This window comes from Canis aureus, chromosome 14 (genome assembly GCF_053574225.1).
Source record: "Canis aureus isolate CA01 chromosome 14, VMU_Caureus_v.1.0, whole genome shotgun sequence".
In the NCBI taxonomy this organism is placed as follows: domain Eukaryota; kingdom Metazoa; phylum Chordata; class Mammalia; order Carnivora; family Canidae; genus Canis; species Canis aureus.
The window spans coordinates 48,510,823-48,534,462 of NC_135624.1; the positions used below are offsets into that span (position 1 = coordinate 48,510,823).

General features: G+C 41.4%; 1 long non-coding RNA gene across 1 annotated transcript; it reads left to right on the forward strand.

Moving 5' to 3' along the window:
* Positions 1–8,390: 8,390 nt before the first annotated feature.
* Positions 8,391–11,021, forward strand: LOC144282942 (uncharacterized). The gene is made up of 2 exons (XR_013351345.1): positions 8,391–8,651; positions 10,419–11,021. It is a non-coding gene; the product is annotated as an uncharacterized LOC144282942 (long non-coding RNA).
* Positions 11,022–23,640: the final 12,619 nt, after the last annotated feature.

Below are 23,640 nucleotides of genomic sequence, written 5' to 3' on the forward strand. Positions count from 1 at the left end.
GATTTGCATTCAGATCTGTTTGGTTGCCCAAAGTAAGCTTTTAACCAGTCTCTCCGTGGACCTTTTACATCTAACTCTTGCTTCTTGAAGGAAACCGAAAACTGACTTGCTTTTGCCTTTTGCCCACCTTCTGCAGTTACTTATTCTTCTGGACTTTTCATTCTCCCTCTAACGAGTACCACATGGAGAACTCTGCAGTCTCCATAATATTAGACATCGACTTCAGATTTTCCTTCTGTACAGAATAGCTGTTTATTTGGGATCCTAACTTTTTGTTCCCACAAACAAAGAAGCAAATTTAGGCCGAGAATTTACAAAATAATGCATTTCTATCATAAACATATTAGCTTTGACCAAATGATGGCAAATTCTTTGAAATAAGAAGAAGAAAAAGAAAAAAAAATTAGCTCTCTTTGAGGACAATGTGAAGATGTCCCTACAGTTTGAATGGAAGGAGAAATGAGGTCCAAATTTCAAATCTGCTTCCAGCCTTTATGTAAAAACTGGCAAGAAGTTTTCTCTACTGGGAGATCTACTGATGCGTGTTTATAGTGGTTCCAGGAATCCTCAACAAAACACCACAGAATGGAAAGACACTCAGGCCAGCACAAATGACACAAAAATAGAGACAAACTTATTAAATACTTGTTTAAGGGGATTATTAACACACAGTTAAGGGGTTGATTCCAGGGGAAACTTTGAGTCTGTTATAATTCTGACATTCTCATCAAATAACACTCATAAGATTTTGACTGAGTTTTCTCAATAGGGGAGACTCATGAGCCTTAACCTCGTACTACTTCTGTGTAAACCTGAAGCTTTCAGTTTTAAAATTTGAACATTTTCGCAGCAATTTTCTTTCTTTCTTTCTCACGCTTGTTGGATTTTAATTACACAAATAAAATCTGTTTATTGTTGAAAAAATAGGAAATGTAAGTAAGCAGAAAGAAAAAAAACCTATAATCTTACCACTAATCAATAATCTCAGTGAACATACAGATGACTATCCTGATGGCCTTTGCCTTCTCCCTATACAAATAAAGTATATATGTGCATTTATGTGAGCATAATGTGACTTGTGTTCATGTGTGGATGATGTGATCTGTGAGTGGGTGTGGGTGGGTGTGCACACGTGTGATGTATAATTCTAGAATAGTTTATAATGCCATAAGATAGATTCCTACTACATTTGCAATCATGGCACAGTTGGGGAAACCCTAATAACTTTATTGAATCTGGGTTGGAGGGGCCCCTACCAAGACACGGTATGCTCTTATAAATTGTTTTTTCTTCTGGAGCTAAGTCTCCAGCTTTTCACCTTTGTGAAATCCCTAGAGACCAGATCCTGGACCTGTGATTGGAGAGCGATCCTTTGCATAATAGTCCCAAAGGTGACTCAAGCTTAAGACCTGGGTTGGAAACAATCAGAACAATATTTCCCAGACCCACAGCTGTGTGGGTTATAATCCCCAGAGGCCCCCTAACTGTGGCTGTGATTATTGAGAACAGTTTGCTCTCTCTGGAACATGTGAGTGCTAGAAAGGCCAGGTTTATTCATAAATTGAGAGTAAGGATCCTAGGGAGAGGCAGCTAGCAGAAGGGGAGGATATACTATTTTTTACTGAAGTCTAGTCCACATACAGCGTTATTATTAATTTCAGGTGTGCGACATAGTGATCCGACATTTCAACACATTATACTATCCTCTCCGCAATAAGTGTAGTTGCTGTATAGAGTTACTACAGTATTATTGACCAGATTCCTTATGCTGTGCTTTTCATCCCCATGATTTACTTATTTTAAAAACTAGAAGTTTGCACCTTTTAATCCTCTTCACCTATATTGCCAATTCCTACGAGCCCATCCCTTTGGCAACCACCAGTATGTTCCCTGTATTTATGGTTCTGTTTGTTTGTTCATTTGTTTTGTTTTTTATATTCCACATGTACGTGAAATATTATAACATTTGTCTTTCTCTGACTTCTTTCACTTAGCCTGATACCCAGTAGTTCCAACCATGTTGTCAAAAAATGCAAGAACTAATTCTTTTTTAAAGTTGAGGATTATTTTCCATTGTACATATATCTGTATGTTACATCTTCTTTTTTTATTGGGGTTCAATTTGCCAACATATAGCATAACACCCAGTGCTCATCCGCCAAGTGCCCCTCAGTGATCATCATCCAGTCACCCCAACCCCCCGCCCACTTCCCCTTCCACTACCCCTTGTTCATTTCCCAGAGTTAGGAGTCTCTCATGTTCTGTCTCCCTTTCTGATATTTTCCACTCATTTTTTCCCCTTTCCCTTTATTCCCTTTCACTAACTTTTATATTCCCCAAATGAATGAGACCATATAATGTTTGTCCTTTTCTTTTTTTTTTTTTTTTTGTTTGTCCTTTTCTGATTGACTTACTTCACTCAGCATAATACCCTCCAGGTCCCTCTACGTCAAAGCAAATGGTGGGTATTTGTAGTTTCTAATGGCTGAGGAATATTCCATGTATACATAGACCACAGCTTCTTTATCCTTTCATCTTTCTTTTTTTTTTTTGATAAATTTTTTAAATTTATTTTTTATTGGTGTTCAATTTACTAACATACAGAATAACCCCCAGTGCCCGTCACCCATTCACTCCCACCCCCCGCCCTCCTCCCCTTCTACCACCCCTAGTTCGTTTCCCAGAGTTAGCAGTCTTTACGTTCTGTCTCCCTTTCTGATATTTCCTGCACATTTCTTCTCCCTTCCCTTATATTCCCTTTCACTATTATTTATATTCCCCAAATAAATGAGACCATATAATGTTTGTCCTTCTCCGACTGACTTACTTCACTCAGCATAATACCCTCCAGTTCCATCCACGTTGAAGCAAATGGTGGGTATTTGTCATTTCTAATAGCTGAGGAATATTCCATTGTATACATAAACCACATCTTCTTTATCCCTTCATCTTTCGTTGGACTCCATTCATCTTTCGATGGACACCGAGGTTCCTTCCACAGTTTGGCTATTGTGGCCATTGCTGCTAGAAACATCGGGGTGCAGGTGTCCCGGCATTTCACTGCATCTGTATCTTTGGGGTAAATCCTCAGCAGTGCAATTGCTAGGTCATAGGGCAGGTCTATTTTTAACTCTTTGAGGAACCTCCACACAGTTTTCCAGAGTGGCTGCACCAGTTCACACTCCCACCAACAGTGCAAGTGGGTTCTCTTTTCTCCACATCCTCTCCAACATTCGTTGTTTCCTGCCTTGTTAATTTTCCCCATTCTCACTGGTGTGAGGTGGGATCTCATTGTGGTTTTGATTTGTATTTCCCTGATGGCCAGTGATGCAGAGCATTTTCTCATGTGCTTGTTGGCCAGGTCTATGTCTTCCTCTGTCACATCTTCTTTATCCATTCATCTATGGACAGACACTTAGGTTGGTCCATAACTTGGCTGTTGTAAATAGCTGGGGGTACATGAACATAGGGGTACATGTATCTTTTCAAACTAATGTTTTCATTTCCTTTGAATTGATCATATGGCATTTCCATTTCTAATTTTTTGAGGAACCTCCATACTGTTTTTCCAAAGTGGTTGCACCAATTTACCTTCCCATCAGCAGTGCACGAGGGTTCCCTTTTCTTCACATCTTTGCCAATACTTAGTATTTGTTGTCTTTTTGGTCCTAGCCATTCTGACAGGTGTGAAGTGGTATCTCATTGTGGTTTTCATTGGCATTTCCCTGATGATGAGTAATGTTGAGCATCTTTTCATATGTCTGTTGGTCATCTGTGTGTCTCCTTTGGAAAAATGACTATTTGGGTCCTCTGCTCATCTTAAAATTAGATTATTTGTTAGGAGGGTCTACTTTAGATAGTTCATGCCATTCAGCTAATTTTCAGGCCACTGAAAAAATTTTTTTCTTCACTTGGTGTGCTTAGTTGCATTCAACAAACTGATGAAAGCAAAAAAAAAAAATACTGACAAAAGCATTACTAAAAGACAATGTCTGGCAAGTTGAGAGAATAAGATTCAGAAGATAGGCAGCAAAGGAAGACAGGTAGAGAACGTTAGCAAAACCATGCCCTAGGAACAATCTTGTTCCTCTGATTTGCCCTACCTCTGGTGACAAAGGCCAAGCCTTTCCTTAAGAGTTGCAGGACCCGTGGCAAGAATATAGATGGAGGCCCAGTACTATATGTCTAAATATTTAAAAATTATAAATAAGTTATAAATCAAATGAATAATCTGTTAAATGAAATATGTTAAATCCTCCTTCTTTGACAAATATACATTCATAGTCAACTGAAAAGTCAGCCTCACAATTAGAATTCTTGACTCCTTAGAATTCCGTGGGTTGAAATCCAGCCCTTGGCTCCTGTCCCCCACACCCTAGCACATCCTTCTTTTCTCCCCCTACTTCAGCCTGAACATATAAGCACCATCCACATCTCCTGCAAAAGTCCTCTCTTGACCACTCTTTGAGTCTAGAAGTGTGACTGGTCTCCTTTCAGGGGGATGGATACAGGGAAGAGGACCACACAGGTTCTGGAAATATCCTTGGAGTCATTTAGGCAGAGAATTCTAGGGACCTGTGTATTTGGAGTGTAGTTGAAAATCAGGGATGGAGTTTAGGCTCTGAGTGGGTGTATCCTATTGGACTTGTAGATTCCTTGCATAGGAGAAGGACAGCAAGAAGATAGCCAGAATGGGGTCCCTTAAACTGGGGCCTAGGGTAGAGTTTCATCTGCCTGAATCTGAGGGCACTACTCCCCAGTGCCAGGTATGCTATTGCTGCTTTGTGAGCTGGATATGGCTACCAACAGCACAAAGTCACCTCTACCTATGCTGTAGTGTCCCAAAAGGGGTGTATTAATGGCTGAGCCAAGATTATACAACCAGCCAACCCCCCTCACTGGGGATAAGGTGCAGGTGGGGAGCAATGGAAAACAATCTGATAAAAAAATGGACAGATGTTCACTACCCCAAGATTGAAGAAGCCATTTTTAAACATGTTCTACTCCAAGCCCTCAATCCAGAATTTGCACAATTATTTGAGAAAAAAATATATAAATGTAAAAAATACCTTCAATGTTGAAGGTAGCCAAAAAAGAAAGGAAGCATAGAATTATCTTCCACCAGAAACCAATGAGGAAGTTTGTTGTTCCTGTTCATTTTATTTCTCTGTCTAGGCCTGTACTACCTTCCCACGGACTGAGGAGTGAGACTGTACGCAACTTACTCACCAGTCAGTGTAGTAGATGCTTGTTGCTTCCCTCCTTCCAACATCCATTTCCTCTTCCTCTATTCCATTACTTCTGTTCTTCTGGAAATAGCTTCTAGTTGGTTTGGGTGTTGTTGACAAACTCCTGGTTCCAATGATTGGCATGTGCTCCCTGAGTCTGAGCAACCAGAAGATCACATACTCCTGGTTCCTAGACATTAGAATACCTTCTGGAATACAGCTACAGTCATTCCTAACCTGTAGATATTTAAGGAGATATTCAAGAAGAAGGAACTTTTGGATGGAAGAAGTGGGCCATGAGAGGTGGATCATTAGAAGACCCTCCCAAGAACCCAGAACCTGCATGGGCAGGTCCCTCAGCTTCATCCCTACAGCAGAGTCAAGCTGCCTGGATGTCACCTTCTGTTGGCCAGAGTGCTGCTGCTTCTGTGTGCTCAAATCTATTTGGAGGGTATTCTCAGGTCAGAGGACATGACCTAGTGGCCCTCCTTCCTCGGTCCTCTGCTCTATGCCAGAGGCTCCCTAGTGGTCCGTATAACCCTGGGATCTAACACACTTGAGTTTGAATCCGATTTCATCATGTGGCTACCTGGCCCAGTTTCCTCATTTGTCAAATAGGATGTGCTTTAGCCCGAAAAGGGAAATAGGGCTGATCTTTAAGCCCAAGGTCGTTGAAGAGGGTTCTTGATGTTCTCAGGCATTTTTATCTTCAAATGAGGCCCCCAGTTCTTGCAACAAAACAAAGCTTGGTGTGGATTAAGCATGAAATGGAACCGTAAGACACTGACGGCACTAGGAAGTCTGCCTCTTTGCTTCGTAGTTGTACCTTGTACACACCTTGCCAAGTTCATCATGCGTGGTGTGTGCTCAGATAATGTTAGTGATTTCTTTTTGTCCACCTGAGTTATTGGGCTCAATTAGACTCACACAACAAATGTGTGTGGTTACGCTTGGTGCTGCAAGGCATAGTGATGAGACATCCTTCCCCTGTGAAGTGTGCTGGAGTGAGTGGGATGTTTCTGAATGAACCAAGGCAGCACTGCTACCACCATCTTCTCATTAGGGAAAATAGATCTGCTTACTCGTGTGGATTTATTTTGACACAAGCCTATAATCCTTTCTTGTTTTTCCTTTGGCTGGCATCCGGGTTGCTCCTGATGACATCCCTGCTGAGATTTTTCCTTTGATTTCTGAGTGAGCCTCACTCTTGGTTTGACCTGTTTTGTTTCTCATCTAAGGCTTGCCTGAGGTTCATGTTCCCTTTGCTCCTCCACCTCCTCTCCTGGAGTCTGGGGCTGCTCTCCAGGGCCTGGGGCAGGGGAGGGGGTTGAGGGTGTTCCCTCAGCAGGCAGTGAGGTTGCAGAAGGACATCATGTCTCAAAACCCTCTGGCTCTTTGACTCTCTCCCCTCTTTGGTTTCTTTCTAGATGATAAAGTCAGGCTTTGCCCCAAGGATGCAGATTTTATGAGCCAAATAAAGGAAAAGCAAATTCATTTTAAAGGAGACTTGGTTCATATGGATATCCTTCATTCTGGAAGAGAAAATCCCGAATTTATCACCTCAACATGTATTCCTCAACATGTAATCCTTCATGTACTTAGATAAGAGATATAAGCATCATTGAAAAATATAAAAATGAATCTGTCAATAAGAGACCAAAATTTTAAAGGACTGACCAACATATACCACTGATAAAGTTTTAGGTCTTATTATTCCCCCCCTTTATTAAGTGAAACTTAGATTGCAAAGTGATATGTTCCATGTGATCCTATATTATTAAAAATATGTTCATAAAAAAGAATCTTTCTGAAACCATACAGAGTTTATAGATGGCTTTTGCACATTTATTTCTTCAATAAATCTGTAATTTAGGGAGAACAGATAGTATTATTATTTATATTTTGTACACAGGGGAAGAGGAACGCAAAGCTTGTCTGTGAGTACGTATCTAACAAATGGCAGAGCTAGAACACAAGCTCGAGTCTTCTGACTACAGATCTTTCTTGATAGTGTCCCGTTGACGCACAGCTAAAAATCACAAGGTTTCATTTGAACCTCATGTGCCACTGTTTGCATATAAATGTGACAAACACGTATTATGAAATAACTCATGTGCCATAAGTGCGTAACACCAATATCGGTCCTTTTCCCACTCACACTTGTTCAACTGCTCTCATACCACCTGCACATTTCACCGTGCCCATCGCCAGTGCCATCTTACATCATTTTGTGCAATAGTTTGATTCATGTGTTTCTCTCTCACTGGACTATAAACCCCCCACCCTTCCCGAGGGGAGAGAGCATACCTGATTTTGCACACACTGAATTCCCAATAGAGTTCTCGACTCATAATAAGTGCTCAGGAAATATTTGTTGAAAGAATAAATGAATGGCAGGTTAAGACAGGGCAGCTAGTGCTTTGATTTGGGGTTCTGTTCTCAACCAGAAATCAGTGGGGCCTATGAGAGACTAAGGTCAAGGGAAAGTATTCATGAAAGTGTTTGCAGGTTGTCCTTGGATCCTGGTGGGAACCAGAGAAGAAAGCAGCGTCCTTTCCAGCTCGTGTGAAGGGAAATGTGTGTGGCTTTCCTCCTGGGGAGGCCCCTCCGTGGCTCTTTCCTTTCCTTTCCTTTCCTTCACCTTGGCTGTTGAGCAATGGCCATGGGTAGTAGGAGAGCCCTGGCAGTGTTGGCTCTTTTGGGCCTGGTGGGGTTGCTTGCTGACAGAGGGTGCGGTCCCCATCCTGGATCCCTGAACCAAGTCCTGAGGCCAAGTCGAGGCCAAAGTCAATGCAGCTGCTACCTTGGGCATGGAAAGGGTTTTTAATGGCAACACCTGAGCCTTTGAGGGCATCGCCATCTATTTCTTTTGGCATCACCAGAAGAAAACTCTTCCACTCTAGATATTGCCACGTCCAATGGTCCTTCTCAAAGGTGAAAAGGGGGAAACACTTCTGTGCTTTCGGGAGGCTTACAACCAAAGAGTGAGGAAGTACATCATGCTCTGTCTCAGGTCCGCGTTAACTATTCTTGCCACTGAAAACAGTCCAAATGGCTTTTCACAAACTGCAAATGAAAGAGTATTATCCAAAAAGTGGCCAGAACACTCATTTATCTAAGTCCAACCCTGGATCTAATATCATGACAAAATGGAAACTCAGGATCAGCCTACCTCAAAGCTTGGTGTTTCCTGAGCAACGCTTACTCAGAGTGAACTGTGTGAGATGCCCTGCCCTGAGCACAGAGTTTATTTGAAGGACTCTCAGAAGCTTGACTGATGTCATTCCTGCTCTCTGGCTCCCATCACAGGGAGGGCACAGGAGAATCACCTTTTGAGCCTGCCAGGCTGAAGGCCGGGCTCCTTTGCGGTACTGCCCCGGAGGGTCAAGTCTACTTTTAAGACTTTTCTCTTTATTATTGGCTGTAAGTAAATTTCCTTCTTGTGTAGGAGGCTCTTTGAGCTTCAGATTGGTGGGTTTATAGTTTTCATCTTGGATAGTGCCTTCCATAACATTTTATGGGAGGTTTCAAGAAAACGCCATAAAATATTAATGGTTATTAATATTTTCTTCTGCAATGTCTAACTGGCTGTTAATCCCATCCAGTCTGTATTCCATCCCAGGCATTTTAGTTTGCACCTGTAGAATTTTGAGTCTCTAAAATTATCTTTTGTGTCTCCACTTAGCGTATCCTGTCTTTCCTCTGGCTTTTGAACATATGGAGTAGGGTCACAATAATTGCTTTCATGTCTTTGTCTGCTAATGCCTTCACCTGTGTCAGTTTTGGTTTTGACTTTTTTTTTTCTTCACCCTGGGTCATATTTGCCTGCTTCTTGGTCTGCCTAGCAATTTTAAGAGATGCTGAACATTTTGTATTTTAACTCACCGGGTGCTGCATGTCTTTACACCCTTATGAACGTTCTTGAACTTTGTTTTGAGATGTAGTTAACGGCAAACGGTTTGAACCTTGCGGGCTTGCTTTTGGGATTTGTTAGGAGGGTGCAGGGCATCGTTTGTTCTAGGGCTCACCTGCTTGATGAATTACTTGGATTCTCAATTTAGTTGACAAGAATGGGCACAACTGCTTCTGTGGGCTCGGAATGCTGTGACCTCAGATTCTTTTGGTGCCTCATTCCTCAGGCTCGGGTCGCTTCCTCAAAGACATCCACTGAGCAGTACTCTTGCCTCCTTGAGGGGATCTTCTACATCTCCTCCAACGTCTTTGTGTACCTCTCTCGTCTAGGTCCTCTGCCTTGTGGACACCAGCTTCCTGGGTCTTTCCTGTCTCCCATCTCTGTCTCCTTAACCCTGGGCTCCACTTGGTTTTCCCCTGGCCCTGCTGCAGTCTGGAAACTCTACCAAGGTTGTTGTAGTTGCCCTCTATCTGAGGCAACTTTCAGGCTCACCTTGCTTATGTCTCGTCCCCCAAGGATCACTGTCCTTTGTCATGTGATGCACAAATGAATTGAAAACTATTATGTCCTATATCTGTCCAGGTCTTTAATTGTTTCATGTAGGAGAATATAAACCTGATCTTTGTTACTCCATCCTCGCTGCAAGTGGGGGTCTGGCATCATTCGTTTTAAAGAACTCTTTACATATTAGAAGTAGTTAACTTTTTTTTCCCATCCCCTATGTTGGATTTTTTTTTCCCTTCTCAGTTTTGTTTTGTTTTATTTGATGGTCTTGTGTATAGGAATCCTGTGTTAAATTTTATATAGTCAAATTTAGCAGTATTTCATTGTTTCTGACATTGATGTCGTACTTTAAAGTCTTTCTCCAACCCAGGATTGTAATTTCAGCTGCCCCTTTTTGTCATATACTAAATTCTTTCCTACTCTTGTGCTTTATATTTTGATCTACGTCTCTGTTCTTTTATTCTACAGGAAGCATGGATATACCTTAATAATTGTAGCTGTTTAGTATATAAGAAGGCAAATGATGCGTTAGACATTGCTAGTAGCTCTTCAAAACCCATTCTCACCTTCTTTTATGCATTTAAAGCTCAGTGTTAAGATGAGCGCTGCTGCCAAGTATAGTGACTACATTTCCAAATCTCCCTGGAAGTGTGGCTATGTGATCGGTGTCTGGCCAACGGATTCTAAGTGGAAGTGGTGTCTCCAACCTCTGGGAGGAGTTCTTTAAGGAAAGGAGCTTGTTCTTGTCCTTTTCCTTTCTTTTCCCCATGTAGACACCATTGTTGGAGCTTGAGCACACAGCGTGGATCAGAGGTGGAAGCCAGGTCTGGAAATGGCAGAGCAAGATGATGAGAGGAGCCAGGTTCTCAGAGAGAAGAGGAATGATTCCAGCCCTTTGCCATCACCTCTGGACTACACTTACTTGAGGGAGAAATAGGCTTTTATATTTTTTTAAATTTTGTTTTTGCCACTGTTATTTTGGATTTTTCTATTACTCAGAACTCAACTTAATCCTGACTGACATAAACTACAGAATTATTTTGACAAAAATAAATCCTGTTGAGATTCCAATTGGAAATGACACTGAAGTCATATATTAATTTATGGGGAATTGACTTCTTAGCAATATTGTCTTCCCAACCAGGAACACGCTCGGCGCTTTCACTTATTCGTGCCTTCTTTGATGTTACAATAAGCATTTGAAAAATCCTCAAAGACTGTTTTTATCTTTGTTTTACATATTGTGTGTTTCAAGTATGTGTTACCCTTTGAATTATAAGACAAAAACAACACCAAGGCAATTAAAGTATTACGGAACAATGCAGAAATGTAAACCCAGGGTGAGCCTAAATAAAAGAAAAAAATCTGCTTGTTAAGTTGGACTTTTTTGTTTATTTGAAAATTTCATGAAAACTTCCCCACGGCACATGATTTCCAGAAAGCAAGTTGGTGGCTGTTGAACACTCCAGTGTTGCTCAAAGCAGCCTTTTTTTTTATTTTTTCAAAGCAGCCTTTTTAAGTATAATTGCTTACCAGAATGGCCTAGAGATTCATTTGTACTACTCCATGCTTCTATTTGGGTTTCATTTCTTCATAGGATCCCATCCTTGCTACCTAAGAATGGTGTGTAATTTTTTTTGGCAGTATGGGCAGAATATGGAATGCATAAGGTTTCACTCGATCTCAGGCTTTGCAGCTAAGAAGACAAGACGTCTTGGTATCAGATGAGCTGGATTTAAGACTTAGAGTAAGCTCCTCATAGACATAAGACTGCAGATGGGTTACTTACCGTTTTAGAATCCCTGTTTCCTTATGTATAACTTGGGCAGGACAAAAATACTAGCTTCGGGTTTTTTTTTTAAATTTTTTATTATTATTTATGTATGATAGTCACAGAGAGAGAGAGAGGCAGAGACACAGGCAGAGGGAGAAGCAGGCTCCATGCACCGGGAGCCCGATGTGGGATTCGATCCCGGGTCTCCAGGATCGCGCCCTGGGCCAAAGGCAGGCGCTAAACCGCTGCACCACCCAGGGATCCCCTAGCTTTGGGTTCTTTTAGGTGTAAAAATGCTTTATAAATGAGAAAAGTCTTACAATGTTAACAATGGGTTGGCTTTCTCTAATCATAAAATAGCATATTTCTTATTATCATCAGCCATATAAAACATTTTTTTAGAGTACAAAGATCCTTGTTTAAGATAAAAAATATGCTTGGTGATATTTTTTTATTATCTCTTGATTGATGGAATAAATGGGATAGATAGTATGGATACTTCAATGACTGAATGAATATTGTGAATGAATATTTTGTGAATGAATACTTTTCAATCATGGGAACGGTGGAAACAGTGGAACTTTTGTGGCTAATTGTATTACCCATTCAGTCTATGGAAACTGGTGTTGAGATGCTTTTTTGCTACAAGTAACAGAAAACTTGAAACACACTGGCCTAAATACAAAGAAATACAATATCACACTTATAGCCTGTACAGAAGTAAGAGAGGATTCAGGCTTGGTTGATTCTCATGCTCAATGATATCAGGATTTAGGCTCTTCTTTTTTCTTCAATTTTAATTGCAGTTGGTTAATATACAGTGTTATATTAGTTTTAGGCTTACAATCGAGTGGTTCTATACCTTACACAGGGCTCATCATGATAAGTGTATTCTTAATCTCCTTCACCTGTTTTGTTTATCCCCCCCACTTCTCTGGTAACCATCTGTTTGTTCTCTATAGCTAAGAGTCTGTTTCTGGGTTTGTTTCTTTTTTCTCTGTTCATTTGTTTTGTTTCTTAAATTCTGCATATGGATGAAATCATATGGTATTTATCTTCCTCTGACTGACTTATTTCACTTAGCATAATACTCTCTCGATCCCTCCATATTGTTGCAAATGGCAAAATTTCATTCTTTTTATGGCTGAATAATATTCCATGGTATATCTACACCACATCTTCTCTACCCTTTCATCTACTGACGGACACTTGCGCTGCTTCCATAATTTAGCTATTGTAAATAATGCTTAAAAAACACAGGAATGTATATATCTTTTTGAATTAGTGTTTTCATCTTCTTTGGGTAAATACCTGGTAATGGAATTAGTGGATCATATGGTAATTCTATTTTTAATTTTTTGAGGAGCTTTCATCCTGTTTTCCACAGTTGCTGCGCCAGTTGCATTCCTACTGACAGAGCAAGAGGGTTCCTTTTTCTCCACAGCTTCTCTAAAACCCATTGTTTGATTTTAGCCCTTCTGACAGGTATGAGGTGATATCTCATTGCTGGTTTGATTTGCCTTTCCCTGATGATGAGTGATATTGAGCATCTTTTCATGTGTCTGTTGGCCATCTGGATGTCTTCTTTAGAACCCAGGTTCCTTACATCTGTCCTCAATGTTGGCTTCCCTTCAGTTATGCAGCAGGATGGCTGAGGGGCACCAGCACTCACCTCCAGACATGACAATGTCTGAGGAAAAAGAACAGAATGTATTTTGAACAGTCTGTTTTAGGAGAAGGAAACTTTTCCCAGAATCTTCCTTCTGTCCTAATGACCTCTGACCATACCTACTGGCCAGACTTAAGCTGCATGTCCATTTCTGAAACGCTGTAAATATAAATGAGATTATTTTATATCAATCTGGCTCATCCTTGGAGCTGGAGATGCCTCATTCTCCTGAAGCAAGTTTCTGGGGGAGAAGTAGATACTTGGACAAAACTGAAGTTTGTTTAGTATAACAAAGGCCATTGGTACCTGCCCTTGTCTTCTTGTTATGCACAGTTTCTGTTGCAAGTGTCTGTTTTTCTCTCTTTTTCTTTCTGAGATTTCTCTGGGATTTCCTTTCTCTCAGGGATTTCACAGAAACTTGCTTGGCTTGTGTGTGGGACAGCCTGGAAAGTGCTGAGAAGTTTATGATCCTGGAAGTGGCTGTCAATCAATGATGGAGGAGAACTGAATTTGCCCCTTGGTGGGAAAACTTGGAGGTTTTTTACCCCATCTCCTTTAGGCTCCCAATAACACTGAGCTCCAGTTGCCTACAGTGATAATCTGCTCGCATACCTACTCTGTACTGACTTCCTTCCTTTCCTATGTCACTTCCTCAGGTAGTGTCAGTGATGCCTGGTATCATCCTTTGGACAAACAACTTACCCTCAGATCCTTGCCTCAGGGTCTCCTTCTAGGGGAGCTCAGCCTCAGCTGGTAAGAAGGAAGGAGAAAAGAGTTCTGTGTAGGAAACCAACAATATCTACTTCAGGCATGCAGAGATTCTAGAACCATTTGTAAAACTCCCTAAGGTTTATATTCATTGATCTCCAATCATGGTCTCCCTATATGACCTCACAACTAAGATTGTGTCCCAGTATTGCCAAGAATACATTCAAACCTGCAAACTTTCTCACAAAATCCAAAATTGTAGACCATCTGGAAACTTGATGGCTATAATTAGTAGATACAAATTCTTCTTTATGAACTTCTGAGGCTTAATTTAGCCAGTATGCTTCATATTGAAAAAAATTATTTTTTAACATAAATAACACATTTTTTATTTCAAAATACTGTATTTATCAAAACAAAAATTTAGTGGGAAGAATGAAATTGTTTTACATTTTATAAATCTCTTTTTTATTGCTTTAATATATTTTAAATTTCTTCCCTCTTCCACCCCCTACATCTGGCAACCATCAACCTATTCATTGTATCTATGAACTTGCTTCTTTTCTTCTTTCTTTCTTTCTTTCTTTCTTTCTTTCTTTCTTTCTTTCTCTCTTTTTAGATTCTACATATAAAAGAGATCATACAGTATTTGTCTTTTCTCTTATTTCACTTAGCATAATGCTATTGAGGTCCATCTATGTTCTTGCAAATGGCAAGATTTCCTTCATGCACTGATAGACTTAGATTGTTTCTATATCTTGGCTATTGTAAATAATGCTGCAGTGAACATATATGAAAATTTTTGAATATAGACTTTCTTTCAGATATATCTGTCTTTCTCCATCTGGGAAAAAGATGTTTTATTTCTTGAGACTTTGGGATATTTGAGATTGGATCATTTTACTAAATCTGCTTCATAGGGATTTGGGGGATTGTTATTATGTGTGGAATAATATTTTTAAAAGAATTTTATTTTCTCAAATAAATTCTTTGGCTCCTTGGTTTATAATATTCTTGGAATTATTATTTTAAACTGTGAGTTTCAAAAAGGATATGGTCAATGGATGAATAGGAAAAATTGAAAGCTTGATTTTCCTCAACTAAAATTGGAAAGCAGAACTTTATCATTCATATTTTCACAGATGCCATGTGGCTGGAACCTTGGACATCTGGGATGTGGGCAGCTCAGGCTTTCTTCCGCGTCTTACTGGAAATCGAGTAGTTTTCTTGACAGCAGTAATAAATCAAACATCCACAGGAAGCAAAGAGATAACCAAAATGAAACATAAGCTGTGAAATGTTCTCCCTGAGATTATGATGGTTCTTTCCTTGCTGGTTTTTCTCTTTGGAGCTGCTAGAAAAATGAATCTTCAGGAGGCTGCAGGAATTGCAGATGTCAAAAATTATTTGCTTTTGTGGATATTTGCATAGGTTAACTTAGCACATTCCACAAACTCTAGGTAGCCTAACTTATCTTAGGCTATTAAAAAAATCAATGGTATTTTTTGACTTTCTGAATTTAAAATTTCAAGCTAATTTAATGTAGAAGTCCTTCAACAGCTATAATGAACCTTTTAAAGGGATTTGTTGCATGGGAATATGCAATTACATAGGAAATAAATGCATATTCTGAAAATTTCATTCTGATAAACTGAATAGAGCAGTGAAGCCAGATATAGCTATTGAACCATAACTCTTTCCACAGAAGGCCTCTGAGAAGATTCTAGTGTCACTGCCATCACATTGATAACCGATTTCTGTTCAGTTGAAGGTGTCTAATGTATTTTAATCTGATTCTGCTGCTAACGGTAAGACATTGGTCTTGGCTATAGTTGGACTCAATAATTTGAAAAAAATATTTTTGATCAATTAAATCATATTTTAAAAATAAAGTTAAACAAATAATATGACTTCTTCCCAAATTTTAGAAGCAGCAACTACTTCATGAAAAGGAAAAATTGTCAGTACTCACATAGGATTATTTAGTGTTCATTTTAATTCCTCTAGGAAGATTTATAAAAAATATTTGTTCTTTGTAAATCTAGGAAGATTTGTAAAAATGGTTGAGCCCAGAAATAAACGTTGCATATTTGGTCAAATGACTTTCAGCAAAGGTGCGAAGCCCATTCGGTGGGAGAAAAGGCTTTTTTCTTTCTTTCTTTCTTTCTTTCTTTCTTTCTTTCTTTCTTTCTTTCTTTTTCTTTCTTTCTTTTCTTTTCTTTCTACTTTCTTTCTTTTTAAAGATTTTATTTATTTACTCATGAGAGACACAGAGAGGCAGAGTCATAGGCAGAGGGAGAAGCAGGCTCCCTGCAGGGAACTTGATGTGGGACTCGATCCCAGGACCCCGGGATCACGATCCGAGCCAAAGGCAGATACTCAACCACTGAGCCACCCAGGTGACCTGAAAAGACAGTTTTTTGACAAATGGTACGTGGAAAAGCTGGGTACCCATATGCAAAAGAATAAAGATAGAATCTCACTACAAGAAAAATTAACACAAAATGGATCAACGACTTAAACATAAGAGCTAAAACTATCAACTCTTAGGAGGAAACAACTCTTAGGGAAAAATCTTCATGACATTGGATTTGGCAATAATTTCTTGGGTATGACACCAAAGCACAGATGACAAAAGAAAAAAATAAATTGGACATCATCAAAATTAAAACCTTTCTACATCAAATGACACCATCAAGAATGAAAAAACTGTCTACAGAATGGGAGAAAATGTTTGCAAATCATACATACGATGAGGGGCTAATAGCCAGGATGTATAGAAACTACAGTTCAACAACAAAAACAAATAACCCACCCAATTTAAAAAGGAGCAAATAGGCTTGAGTAGATATTTTCCCAAAGAAGATATACAAAAGGTCAGTAAGTATATAAAAACATACGCAACATCGCTATAATTTGGGAAATTCAAGTCGAAAACCACAATGAGATAGCACTTCTTACACACAAAGATGCTACTATTAAAAAATAAAATGTAAGTGTTGGAGAGGATATGGAGAAATTAGAACACTTGCACATTGCCTTTGGAAATGTGAAATAGTACAGCTGCTGTGGAAAACACTATGATGGTTCCTCGAAAAGTTAAACAGAATTACCATGATGCAGCAGTTCCATTTCTGGAAAGAACTGAAAAGCAGGGATTTGAACAGATGCTTGCATACCGCACGTTCATAGCAGCATGATTCGTAATAGCCAAAGAGTGGAAACAACCCAAATGTCCGTTGATGGATGAATGGGTAAACAAAATGTGGTGCAAACATACAATGGAACATTATTCAGCCTCATAAAAAAAATGAAATTCTGATACATGTTACTGCGAAGTAGCTACAGTAGTCAAATTCACAGAGACAGGAAATGGGATAGTGGTTACCAAGGGCTGGGGAAAAGGGGTTGGAATGGGGAGTTTTAGTTAGGAATAATGAAATGTTTTGGAAAAGGAGAGTAGTCATGGTTGTACAATAATGTGAATGTTCCTAATGCCACAGAACGGTAAAATTCAGTTAAATGGTAAATCTTATGTTGCATGCATTTTACTGCCCAAAATCCTCTCCTAATAATAATAATAATAATAATAATAATCAATAAGGATATGACCAGGTAATGGAAATCTGGAACTTGGAAGCTTCTGTGAGGGCTTTCTGCTATGAAAAAGTGGAGCCTTAGAGCAGGTGATCCTTTGTTTAGAAGAGCGCACATAAGTGAGGGTATTAGAATTGCAAAATCAGACTCAGAGAATGATTGTGCATTTGTATGTGTGCACAGGCATGCACCACAGTAGACAAAGTAATGGCTTTCTGTCAAAAAATAAACACTGTTTAGGAGGGTTAGGCTGGGAGCTAGAGTTGAAGGTAGGTCTCAGACTGGTAAAGGAAGCCAAGAAATTGGTGACAAGCTACAGTCTAAGGGAAAGAACACAACCGGGGGTACCTGGGTGGCTCAGTGGTTGAGCGTCTGCCTTTGGCTCAGATCATGATCCCGGGATCCTGGGATCGAGTCCTGCATCAGCTCCCTGCAGGGAGCCTGCTTCTCCCTCTGCCTGTATCTCTGCCTCTCTCTTTGTGTCTCTCATGAATAAATAAATAAAATCTTAAAAACAAAACCAGAGGCTAGTGGAAGAAGGTGACAGCTGTAGGACTGCATGTGATGGCCAGAAAGAGGGCTGCAGCCAGGACCCGTCCAGAGAATGAGAATCTCCCCTCTGCTCTCCAATAATCCCGGGGGGGAGACTGGAGGGAGACTCCCCGCAGCATGGGCAGTGGGGGTTCCAGCCATCTCATTTGCATGTTAAAGTATAATAGCACCAGAAACCACGAGAATGGGGGTGGGGTGGGGCACCAGGGTTACAAATGGAATCGAGTTTATTGTATCATTTCAAACATATATTCGTGTCTTTGCTGGAGTAACTCTATTTGGTTTTGGTCCCTTGGCATCTTCTTCCCCAGCCGATCAAGTTTTGTGGAAGAGATATTTAAACCAATCACTTGCTACAGTCACAGGCTAAGGTTGCTGCCATATGCTGTGTGTCTTAGGAAGCACGAATGATCAAAGTCACACACAACAATTTGGTATTTAGCATATTCCACAGAACTGGCTTGTTATACCTTTTTTTTTTTTTTTTTTTTTCCCATTAGCAGTGGCGAGGAAAACAAACTGACGTCAGCTGTGGCCATGGCCCAAGTAGACATTCGCTTTCTGTTAGGGCTTCCTGCATCCCATGATGGGCTCCCAGAGCGAGGGCTGCTTTCTGTAGGGCTTCCAAGCGATAAGGCCTGGAGAATCCCCAGCTCGGAGCTCAGCCATCCCATCAGAGATCTTGCCCTTCCTCTTGTCCTGGAACATCTGGAAGCCTAGATCAGAGGTCAATGAGCCGGTCCCATCCTGAGACACCAATGTGAGTCACGGCATGTCGCAATACCAAGCAGGCCTGGGCCTACAGCGTCTACATGTTGGAAGAAGCGATTGGTGTGTTCATCTCCGGACGTGGCCCTTCTGTGCTCCCGAGAGGAGACCACAGTCCTCAGTGAATGAAAGTGGAGGAGGGATAGATATAGCCAACGGCCCAGGGAGATCTCTTGGGGTCTTCTCACAAGACCAGCTTCCAAATGGCCAAAGTTGGCTCCTGGCAGTCCTTATGCAGGAAAGGGGAGTAGAATTTATGCGGGTAGGGAGAAAGAGAACATAAAATGATTGCAACTTTGCTAAGGATCCGAGAGATCAATAGGCCTCGGACACAGAAAAAAGGCTCAGAAAGCCCTAGATTACCTAGGTTACTCATGCACGCCACGTGTGTGTGTGTGTGTGTGTGTGTGTGTGTGTGTGTGTGTGTGGTTCTACGGATTCTAGAACCACTGATAGAAGCGTCACAAACTAAAAATAAACTATCACAACATGTGCTGCTGGATAACTACCCAGGGCTAAAAAGAAGTAACATAAAATCTATATTCCCCCCGACAGGGAAGTGTCTTTGAATTTCTGTTTGTCTTTAAAAATCGGAGATGGGGGGACACCTGGGTGGCTCAGCGGTTTGGCGCCTGCCTTTGGCCCAGGGCGTGATCCTGGAGACCCGGGATCGGGTCCCACGTCAGGCTCCCTGCGTGGAGCCTGCTTCTCCCTCTGCCTGTGTCTCTGCCTCTCTCTCTTTCTGTGTCTCTCATGAATAAATAAATAAAATATTTAAAAATAAATAGATAAAAATTGAAGTTGGGAATAGCAGACAATGCATTATGGGTGCGGCTGACATCAGAAAGATTTCATAGATCACCAAACAATCAGCTGACACTGAAAGTAAAGGCCTTGGCCCTACGTGTCCACCAATACATTCCCGATTTATCTACTGATGTACTTTGGTATTTATGTGTCTATGTTTTTATATACTTTAATATATAATGTATAACATATCATACAATTGAAATAGTACAGTTATATGTATTAAGTTGAAGTAAAGCGCCTAAGAATTAGAAAAAAAAAAAAAAGATAAACCATGACAGTCGATAGCTTATGCCCACGCCCCCTTTCCTTCCCAGTTATAGACTGGCTGCTTGAAAACTGGATTGTCTAATGGGGACGTGTTAGGGAGGGAAGAGAGGTGAGAATGGGGAGGTGAGGGTAGAGGTGGGGCAAGTAGGCTCCTTTGATGGGGCCAGAAGCCAGAGCCAGGAAGACGGGACACCCAGCTGTCATACAAGCAGTGAAGTGTTGTCAGACATGCTCAGAGTTGGATCCTTCTCAGCGAGGCCTCGGGGTTCTTCCCCTGCAGGGCTGCTTTCATAAGGGAGGGAGCCACAGCTGAAGGTCAAGTGTAGACCCTGTGATGATCAGTGCCGGCTGGGAGAGTGAGGGAGGTGGGACAGCATAGACCACCGGCTATCTCCTTCCCCCACCCCCGTCAACCCTTAACCACGGGGCCACCAACCTTTACATCCAAACTATGTGAAAAGAGAGAGTAAATGTAAAAATGCCTCCCAAGGAATGGATGACTCCCTATTTCCTCGGTGGCAGGTGACCTCTCCTACCTGAGAAAGGCTCACTGGCAGAGAAGACCATGATGAGCTGGTCAGATCTGACTGTGTTATTTTGTCCGTAGCAGCTGTGGGTAATACAGGGGCTCCCCTTATTTATTGGCACCGGGGCCCTGATTTTTTTCTCCTTAGGACCTAAGGAGACTGGTGGATTTCTAGTCCTCTCTAGGTGGAGGCTCAGCTGACGGCCAGCCCTGAACGTCAGCTATCCTGTGTACGGAGAGAAAGTGGACCATCCCTGGTCGGACTGAGGCTCAGGAACTGGAGCTCACTGTGCGCTCCGACCTATTCCAGGCAGTCCTCTGTCTGACTCCAACAAATTCATCATTTCGGTGACACTTGTAAGAAAATACGAGATCCGGCATGTACAAACTGGTAAGACATTCGATTCTGAAGCAGAATTAAGGGAAAGCTCTTGCTTCCCAAGGCCAAACATCATATGAGCCAAATAAAACTTTTAAATCTAGCCTTTAGGTGAAAGGCCATAATTTTTCTTTTCCCTAAATCTTTTTTTTTTTTCCCCTGGACAGGCCTCATCTGCAAGTCACCAGAGTCAAAAGACAAACATCAAGAAGTGTTTATTAAACCATCTGTAATTCTTGAAAACTGAAAATGCCTCTGAGCAAAGCCAGAGAAGATCCCAGTGAAGGTAACTTCTTTGGATTGGTTTACAAGTCTTCACTAGACAAATGAATGGTTGATAGCAGATGGCTTGGTCTAAGAGAACGCATCCTAATTACCACTATGGAGGGTTACGCACAACTTGTCGGAAACCTAAAGTCTTAAGGATTTGCTTGCTTGCTTTTTTTTTTTTTTTTAAGATTTTATTTTTTTAAGTCATCTCTACACCCAACATAGGGCTCAAACTTACAGCCCTGGGATCAAGAGTCTCCTGCCCTGCCGACTGAGCCAGCCAGGGTTTGCTTTTTGACCTGAGGATAGAAAATGCACTCTTCCTGAGATGTCCTTGCATGTCTATCTGTGTGACGTTTCGCTTGTGGAGTCTGGCTCAAGGAAGGGAGCTGCAGTCCTTTCCAGAATCCCACCCCATGGACAGCCAGTTTGCTTATGGCTGCGAGTGTCCTTGGATTCGCAGAGTCATTTCATATGTAGGAAACAGCAAAGGACCTCCGGTTAGAAGATGTGGCTCAGGATCCTGGCTCTGCCACTGGCAGCTGGGTGACCCTGGATGAGCCACCGAACCTTCTCTGGCCCCTTTGCCTCGTCTGTGAGAAGGGCATCTGCACTTGATAGTCTCCAGGGGCCCCCGCTGGCCCTAACAGTGGGACCATTTGTTTTAGTCCAGGCTTTGGCAGATCTACAGACAGCTGGCTTTAGAGACCCAGTTTATCATTAGCATCTGCTTAATTTACCACTTCCTTAAGTCCCAGTATTTTGCAGATGCTTGCTGCTCTGAGGAATCTACAGTGCCTGCCAGCTGAATGGGTGGGCAGAGGCTTTTTGCCCCTTTCCTTATGGGGCAGAAAATCTGGCCAAAATATTGAAAGTGAGAACTAGTGGTCTGAGACCAGTGTATTAATTTTAGAAAGTTTCCTCTGCTCCCGGCCACAGGCGAGCCTACTCCACTGCCTTCCCTTTGGCCCACATTCTAGACACATTGACCCAGAACGAAGCAATAAAAAGAGCACGATGCTTTTTCTGGCTTCGTGCTGGCTGAGGGAAGCAAAAAGCAGCTCCTTTCCACAACATATTTCCTTGCACCTTCCGACAGTGTCTCTCTCAGCTACTGAAATGGAAGCCTGTGACCCCAAAGGCCATCTCAGCAATTGGAGTTGGAAAGGGAATCCAAAGAGAAGTCCATGTGGAGGCTGTCAGTGAGGAAACCAGGAGCATCTGTGACAAGCAATTGTTTGAGGGGTCTGAGGTCACGGAGTGGGGGCTCTCTAGCTGCCAGCTTGACCTTTCTTCAAGGACAGGCCGGGAAGAGAGCTTGCTCGCTGGATGATGGCTGCCTTCCCAGGAGAACACTGCCACTAGGCCAGAGGGGGGAGTTACTGCTTTTTCTTTTCCTGACTACCTACTGGGTTTGCCTGTGGTCCACTCAGGTCGGTGGAGTCTTCTTCTCCTTCCTGTTTTGCCTGGACCGCCTGTATCTTTCTTCCTGTATCCTTCACTTGGGTTGGCTTGTACAACACTTGGACGGACTGGACGATAGAATCTCTCCATTCTCCTTCCCTCTCAGGGGACAAATCTCACTGAGATGTCTTTGTGAGGTCAGAGATGCTGTCCCAGGCTCTGGGCTCTGGTTTCTGGCCCGGGTTTGCTCTTTGTTTCTCAGCAGAAGCTTCTCCGTCCAGGGAGTGAAAGGAGTGGCTCTGGGAGGGGATAATTTTGTGAAATGATTGAGACTAGTCCAGTGTCTGCAGATACGAGCTTTTTTGGGTTTGGGGTTTTCTTACCATGAGTTTTTAGTGTGCCTTGTAGCTTGTGGCTCTTCTACATTAATTTGTTTTTCGTCTAACAAGAATTCTAATATTTCTGACTCAGTCCTGAATAGAGACACCTTCAGATTCTTGAAATTTGAAACAGAAAAATCTAATTAGACTAACGCTCAATAAGTTTTTTTTTTTTTTTTGTCTCAAGCTAGACTAATCTTAATACTTCTCCAATACTTATTATGGAATCCTTCGAGCTTTTCCTGGGATATACACAGATCTTTGGGAAAATCTGTCCACCTATGATCTCAAGCTTTGGTCAGATCCAAGCACCATTTATTATATTAATATTATTTGGTAGTTTTAGTTCAGATTTTCATGAATAAGGTTTTGAGCTCTCAGAAACCTTTGATAGATCAGCGCTTTTCGGGGGCAACATAGAATACAGATACATCTTGCTTGAAAAAAGTCCGCCTGGCAAAACCACCACAAACAAAATCAGAAGACCAAAGAAGGACTATTTACAACACACATCACAGAGGGCTAATTTCCTTCATACAAAGAGTATTCCTACAAATTGGTACAAGGAAAACCAACCGCCAGTAGAAAATTGGGCAAGAATGCTAGCAGATAATCCGCAGAAAAGAAAATTTAGTATAACTCTTAATTTATGAAAAGATGCAACCTTTACTCATGACAAGAGGAGTGCCACTTATCACGACAATGAGCTGTCGCTTTCACCAGTCAGATTGGGAGAGATATAAATGTTGAGAGCACACCGCTGTTGGTGCAGAGAAGCAGAGAATTGGACAGCGGGAGTGTAAACTGATATAATCTCCAACAAAATTAGATTAGCAGTATCTATAAATAGCATACACATCCTTTGACTCAACAATCTCCTTTTCCGGGAAT